At 35.2% G+C, this 8,320-nt stretch overlaps 1 long non-coding RNA gene across 1 annotated transcript; it reads right to left on the bottom strand.

Moving 5' to 3' along the window:
• Positions 1–1,046: 1,046 nt before the first annotated feature.
• Positions 1,047–3,406, bottom strand: LOC311089932. The gene is made up of 5 exons (XR_014607802.1): positions 3,309–3,406; positions 2,678–2,789; positions 1,649–1,727; positions 1,422–1,549; positions 1,047–1,299 (listed from the first exon to the last, which is right to left on the bottom strand). It is a non-coding gene; the product is annotated as an uncharacterized lncRNA (long non-coding RNA).
• Positions 3,407–8,320: the final 4,914 nt, after the last annotated feature.

Genomic DNA, 8,320 nt, shown 5'->3' on the forward strand with positions numbered 1-8,320 from the left:
ACTTCACCAGTGGGCCGACAAAACTCTTTAACACTTTAAGCTGCTGATGAGAGCATGTTAGCGACTCGTTCTGTTTGCCCTCCGTTCAAGGCAAACACACAAACACACACACACACATAATCACGCATCGGCTATAGAACGAGTGTCTTAGACATAGATGACATTTCCCCAATTTCACACTAAGCTGCCTGTAAGAAGGCAAGCGAGCAGAAACACGGTTGAGTGTGAATATGCCAAAAAAAAAAAAGGAAGACTGGGGTCAGGTACAAGAGAGAATGTCATTAGAAATGTGTGAGTTTGTGTGAAGCACACAGACAGCATGTGTGTGTGTATACGTGTGTGACGCGGTGCAGAAAGCCATGTTATCTTCCAGAGTTAATCACCTTGTGCTTCTAGCCTGACTGCAGCCGTGTTCATTCCCCTGTAATTCAGTCAATGTGAAATTGGCTGACTTCGGTTGTGTGTGTGTGTGTGTGCTCTAAAACATCACAGGCTCTGTCCTAAGTTTCTCAACCCACTTTGGCCGTCGGACTGCCCGATTCTGTATGCTCAAGTCCATACACTTAAGCGCAAGTGTCTGTGAATGAGCAGGGAAGGGAACACAGTAAAAAACGCAGTGTCAAATTAACACTTAAAGTGTTAATTTTAACACTACTCCGGATCATATATGGTCCCAATCTATCTAGTGTAAAAAGTACACTGTTTGTAGTGTTGAATTTAGAGTGTTAATACAGCACCTTTCAGTGTAGAAAAATTACACTCCGAGTGTAAAGTGTTGTTGTTCAAGTTTACACTATGGGGTTTTAACACCCCTGGTGTTGATTTAATTCCATTGAATTACACTATATTAATTCCACTGCATTACACTATAAGTGTTATTAATAAACTATTCTGTTCAGTGCAAAAAAAATTACACTATTATATAATCAAGAATCTTCAGACAAGATGTATAAATCCAAAGTTTATTAACAAATGGGCAAAATGGCTCTTTTAAAACATATGCCAGATGTGTAAAGGTCAAATTTTCACATTCACGAGGTGAAAAAAGTCAATAAAACACAAAAAATAATCAAATTTGCCTAGACATGAACAAATATGACAGGTAGATTTTAACAAGATTGCAGAAAACTACTTGTCGACAGTTGTGTAGCATCCATGAATGCAGTTCCTCTTTGTCCCATCAGCGAGCATGTAGTAGTAGTAGTCTTTGAGTTTACTGCCATATCAGCATCACCGGCAGTGATCAGGTACGCTGTGTGGTCTCTTCAATGCAATCAAGGTGTTCTTGTATGCTGGTCCCTGCCAAAGACAAAAATAACACTCAAAGTCAGCTCTCCAATTGGCCGTCTTTATATTAGTTTTCCACAGTACAATCAACCCAAATGGCAATATTTTTAGGCAGACGATAGGTCCAAATTTACCTTTTTGATGACGACAAGGTGTTGTTCAGCTTGATATGAGGACATCTTTCCAGGTCTCTTGCAGCCTTGTGGTGATGGTGGAATCAAATCAAGGAGGAGACGAATCGATGCAAGATCGCTGCCCCATTCTAAATAACAGATGTGACAACTTCAGCAAAAAATGCATGAACGCGTATAGATAATCTTATTTTGAACTATAGTCTAACCTGAATCATCGGTTTCATCACCTTTTACAGCAGATTCTGCAGTCAATCAGGTCCTTGAAGGTCTTGGGAGAAGCCTTTCCTGGAACTTAGCTGAGGTCTTCTAACCAAAAAATCAAAACAAACAAAACAAAAACATCATCAAACAGTTACAAAGCATAATGACAACCATATCTCTCTCAGGAACCATTCTGTTCAGATGATCGTGTAGTCACAGAGTAGTGCCGTTCACACCTGGCATTAACATTCATCTTGGTTGACGCACAAGTGAGCAATTCAAAGTACAGGTGTAAACGCACTCAAGACGCATTGAGATTCGATTGTTCTGATGAGGTCTAGGCCATGTTCTTTTATTAAATGGTTAGTTTCACTCAAAAAAATGTATTCTGTAATTTACTCACCCTCATGTTGTTCCAAAACCTGCAAGACTTTCTTTCGTCTTTGAAACACAAATGAAGATCTTTTTGATGAAATCTGAGAGCTTTCTACGCAACTACCACTTTGATGCTTCAAAAAGTTAATCTTAAAATTAATCCATATGAACCAAGCAGTTTAGTCCACATTTTATTTTTCTTCTGTTTATGTTTGTTGATTAATGTTTATATGCGAATAAAAGTCTAAATTCAATCTCATCACAAAGCGATCGAGTCTCTTCCGAAAATTTGGACTAAACCGCTCAATTCATATGGGTTAGTTTTATGATTTTATGGACTGTCAATAGAGGGACAGGAATCGTTAAGATTTAAAATATATTCATTTGAGTTTCGAAGATAAACGAAAGTCTTTTCATGACATGAGGGTGAGAAATGACAACAATTTTACACTTTTGGGTCAACTAACCCTTTAACTTTTTGTTATAGTGTTTGATGTGTCATCATGAATTATGGCAATCAAGACACATCAATCACCCAAGACACATGTAAATTCCAGGTCTGAACAAAGGCATTGTGTGGTTGCCCAGTTAGGTTTAAATTTGTAAATTAAAATTAAATTTTACATTCGTCATGTAATAAAATTTGTACTGCACAAAGAATAAAATATAATGACACTCACAATTCTGGATTCATCTTCAGCATTCTGTTGCTTTCGTCTTCATGTCTGTTGGTTGCTTTCTGTTGCAATCTCATGAGAGGAGCTTTCTTCACTTGACTAGTCTAGGCCAAATCTATTGAAAAAGGATTTGAAAAAAATATGTCAGTTGAGGCTAATATTTCCAAAATTCAGTTATGCAATACAATTTAAATTACGGCTGTAAATATGGTCAAATAATTGTGATTACCCTTTCTATAAAGCATGGGTGTCAAATTGTAAAATTATTTATATTTATATACATATTCCCACACATATTCAAGTTAATAGCCACAAAACCTTGTGCATTGTTCACATGGAGGCCTGAAACAGTTTAAATATGCATTTAATCTGGTTATTAAATACATTTATATAATTTAAACGAGTAAATTGAGTGATAAGGCATCTTAAATTAAACTTGGTGTACTACGTTAGATTTTAAGACATGTTTAGAATTTTTTTTACCCATAATTTATTAATGATATTTATAATGTGAACAGAAAATACAGATTCATAATAATAAAATACAGACAGATAAATAGTTAGGACAAAATGTATCCCAAAATAACATGCAGTATGGATTGATAAAGAATGATTTCAAGCTAAAGTAACTTACCTGTTTGCTCTGCCAGTGCTTTCGCAAATATCTGTAAACAGAATTGGAAGACAGACGGATTTACAGATTAGCTTTAACTCACTTTCACAATGTTTGAATTTAACAGTAATAAAAAAACTTGATGGTAGTAAGTTTGTCTTGACTCTTGACGCAGATATGACGACATGATATTCAGTGCTAAGAACAAAATAGAGATTATGTAATTCACACTTAAAGGGCGAATAAAAAGTTTTTAAACGCTTCCCCACCTCAGTCTACAAAAAGACACTTAACGTAAACAAGCTGTTAATAATGTGCATGCGTCACAAAAACGGAATTCTTAACGCGTTTATGTATAACACACAGTCACTTTTATACACACAAAACAAATATAAAATTACCATTTGAAGAATTCTCTCATCTGCGCAGAAAAATAGCCCAAATGGTGCTGCTTCCTCATGAACTTAAGTGCCAAGCTCGTCGTAAACCCAGGCCTCGGCGCGACTGGAGGCGGGAATGCTTAATGTTACTTTCATGAAGGCTGTCAACAAACCAAAATGAAAGAAGCTAAAAATATATATAACAAATTATAAGCACATTCCAACACATTTATTTTAAACGTAAAAGCACCTTCATCCAGGAAATCAAATCGGCATGAGAAACTTTCACATTCTTCTGTAGGCTACATCTCTGCATCTCATGAACTTGACGAGCTTCCTTAGCTAGTCCTGACAAAAACACGCAGTTAATCATTTCTAAATGTGTTCACCACCATATTTTACTAAAAATGTTGACAAATGTATTTAGCTGCTACAATTTAAGTTTAGAAAGATAAAAGCAATTCAACCTACCGTCTCGGTCGCATGAAGATAAAATGGCGTCGTCGTCTTGTGAGGCAGCAGTCATCGAGGGGCGGAGTCAATACAATTCGGCGCGTTCTTTTGCACTTTCGGTGTAAAAATAAAATTACACTACAAAACTACACTGAAGAGGAGTACTTTTTAACATTGTAGATTGTTAATTTAACTCTTTGGGAATTAATAACTTTTAACACTGCATTTTTTACACTGCCGATTTTACTGTGAAGGTTCTACAACACTGAAGAGTTTTAGTGTGAAGTGGAAAGGGTCAGTGGGATTTCAAACACAAAATAGCTGGACAGTATACAGGTCACATTGTAGCCTACTGTATATTTCAGCTATAGACCATTTGGGAGAAGACGTCACAGAAATGTCAATGTAGTTGCGTGAGCACAGTGGTAATATGTAGAGGAAAACGGACAAAATCCATATAGAATAAGAGAAAAGAAAAAAAAAGTTGTGTGCCTTTAGATGTCAGAATCGGAATGCAAAAAAAAGATGGTCTTCATTTTTAAAGAATATCATTGTCAAAGATGCCCTTTGAAGCTAAACGCAGACGACAGACTGGACTGATGAAATCTGTGAAATTTACCTTACAATTAAAAGCATGCATTTGAAGTAAACAATAGATCAACATAATATTCAAATATGCAGTTCAAAGGGGGCATAATGTATAAACCCTACAGGTACGGTGTGAAATAATATTTAAATCTATTGCATTTTGTGTATAAGATAACACTTAAACTTATAACATATTTATTGCTCAATTCTTCTTTTTATTTTGCAATTATTATTTATCTTGAGTTTATATCTCCAAATTCGGACTTAACTCGCAACTGCAAAGAAAAAAAATCAGAATTGCAGGATATAATATTGCAGTTTGGAGGAAAATAGGCAGAAAATATTTATCTTGCAATTCTGATTTTTCTTAGAAATGTTAGATATAAACTCTAAAAAATTACCTTTTTTACTCTTTTATTCCATGGCTTCCATAGACTGCTACTGTAGAACTGTCATTTTCTGCCACCAGGTAGGCTCCGCCCACAACACACTTCATTGCTTTAAGTAATTGCAAACACTCAAATGTTCTATAAGGTATAGATGTGCTGTATTGTGAATGGCCAAAGGCCATTGTTAGTCCTGTGTGTCTGAAACCTGTGTAATCGTAAATCTTTAAAACAGCCTTGATTGCCTTATTGCTTAACACGTTTTTTTTTTGTTTTTTTTTTATAAAAAGCTGTTTTTATTAATTAAATTAAAAAAAGGAATCAAAATTCAACATTGACTCACTTTCAAATCTGAAGAAATCCATATATGACTTACTTCCTTCACAAAAAAATACATTAATATCAGAAGTCTATTTTTATAGCCTACAAGTACTGTCACACACAATTTTCAAGGAATAATAACTTGTATGCATTTCAGTCTTCAGTATAATGATTTTTTAAAATTTATCTTTCTTTCTTTCTTTCTTTCTTTCTTTCTTTCTTTCTTTCTTTCTTTCTTTCTTTCTTTCTTTCTTTCTTTCTTTCTTTCTTTCTTTCTTTCTTTCTTTCTTTCTTTCTTTCTTGTCGGTAGCTGTTTTTTTAAAATAATTTATAGGTAGCTACATTATATTGTTTAGTATACGCATCCAGGACTGGCCCTAATCACTTTACAATAAGCGTTACATTTACCAATGTAGTTCCTCATAATCTGCACATGCAACTATAATGTACTGTAATTTTGGAGCAGTTTATTCATCTACTTGCATACAAGTGTAGCCAAAATGCACAAATTTAGCCAAATCTTCTTTAAAATCCCAGTTTATACAGATGCAATATGTTTTTAGTGTTATGTATCATTAGATGAGGAAATAATCTTGACTGTACTCTAGAAAAGATGTGTTCATTTATTTGCATGAGCCACAATGAGTTGAGGTTGATGTAGTGTTGTGCATAATGTGATCTACCGAAGTAGGACATGTTTTTGTTGCTTTTTGTACAACAATGTCAACACACAAGAGCAAGACAAATGTCTTGCCAACCAAATCAGAACCCCAGTCCTGAAATCAGAGGGCAGTGATTGGATTTTTGGAATGTTTTATGCCCTACTTATGTAAATCAAGTGTATTGTTAAGCTTTGCACTTATAATCTATATGTACATTTAAAGCACACATACGCATTAGTAGTTACACTATATTTGCTTCATGTGCACATTACATTTAGCATAATTAAGTGTGACTATCTTTGAGTAGACAATTTCTACTGACTTCTCAGCAGCTATACTGGCACTCTTGACACAAGCTGTGCTAAAGGTCAATGACCTATATTTAGTTTTCTTTGTGCTGCTTTGGTGACATTACTAAGCCCGTTCAAGCATGACCTTGTGAGTGGCTCACTCTCAAACCACCCTCTTTGCATTAAGTGGATGGATACATATGCATAGTTACTTCCATCAATGTACATCATATCAAAACATGGATTCGTGGGATTGACATGCATACCCCCCCCCCAACCACACACACACACACACACACACACATTCTCTTTGCATTCTCACCTCATTTGGTTTTAACAAGATCATAATCATGTCTGTGGCCTGCACGCAGACCTGTCGTAAACTGTGTGGCGGAAAGCTTTACGAGCGGAGGGGCTTTACTGATGGAAGGCATCTGTGGAACATCTGTGATAGGTGCTGAGTTGACACTCCTGTCATATTGGTCACACACGTGGAGTGTAATCCGCTAGAAAAACCTCTCACCCAGAACACCCTGCTCTCTGTCAAATGCACATCACTTTGAGACTGACTCGCATGTCCCCACCGCATCATTCGCTTGATATGAGCCTGTATAGACAGATGAGGAGGACATTCTTTGTCAGTGTTGGGAATTCTTAAAAAAATCTAAACGAGTGTCTTTTTTTTATTTTTTAGTTTGAATGAAAATGATGCAACACAAGTACACACTAGCATTCTAATCTAAGGGTACGTTTACACAACAACGATGTGCTAAAAAAGGAATTTTTGTTTTCTTTGTATAGATGACAACATTATCAAAATGATACCCGTTCACATGGATCTGTGAAAACAACTAATAACGCTGTATTATGCATGCCAGACAAGTAGTCGGCGATGTCACTTCGTAAAGAAAGTCTACAAACCTGCGCACATACGCATTCTTTTACTACAGTGCACTCGAGCCGAGCACACATGCCTACACAAATTACATAATCTATAATTGTTTGTGCAATTTTCATTCTAAGGATGTTAATCTTGATAATACTGTATTATTACTTCTTCTGGGTACATTTCATCCTCACAAAGCCATAACCATTCACTGAAATTCATATTTTTGAATTTTTAGAACACTAAAACGCTGTTGTCGTGTAAATGAATGGCCAAAACGCATATAAAGTCTTCCGTTTTTAGTTGAAAATGGTGTTTTGTAAACAGCCCCTCAATGACTGCAATTAAATCTCAATATGGATAGTTCATCCACAAATATATTAAATTTCAGATTGTTGATTAAGCACAATATCAAGCAGTTTTGTAGTGTCATACAAATCAAAGTCACAATATTAACACATTCTAAAGAAGTACTATATGATTATATATGAAGTACTACATAAAAAATGGTGTATGCTCATTTTACTTAAAGAAAACAAATTAATCCAACAAATCGTTTTTCCAGTTTATGTAATCCATTCGAGTTAAGACTAGATTAATAATTTATGTGCGTTAAAGTATTATACCATTGTGGTAAAGTGTTGAGCGTGTACTTGGGTTAAAGACCTGCTAACAAGAATTCAGGTTGCCTTTAACAAAAAAGGCAGTAACTATGGGAGTGTTATGGATGCAACCAGTATCATTCAATGCCTCAAGTTAGTGGGCTAGTGGACTTGAGTGAAATTATTAAATGTTAGTTCTATGAATGTATATATATATGCAAATTCTTTGAGAAGATTTGAGTTAACGGTAAATGTGCTATTCATTTTATTAAATGAAAAAAAAAGGATAAAATTGATAGTAATACAATAATAGTGTAATACAAAAAGTAGGCTATAATTGTAAGACCAAGGCTAAGACCTGTTTTACTTATTTTCAGTTGTAATGGCCTGTCAATGATCTATCATCCCCTCATCACAGCAATCAAAATTCATTGCCGCTAAGGTCATGTTTGTAAAGAAAAGTAT

This window comes from Abramis brama, assembly GCF_963993115.1.
Source record: "Abramis brama genome assembly, chromosome: 9".
In the NCBI taxonomy this organism is placed as follows: Eukaryota; Metazoa; Chordata; class Actinopteri; order Cypriniformes; family Leuciscidae; genus Abramis; species Abramis brama.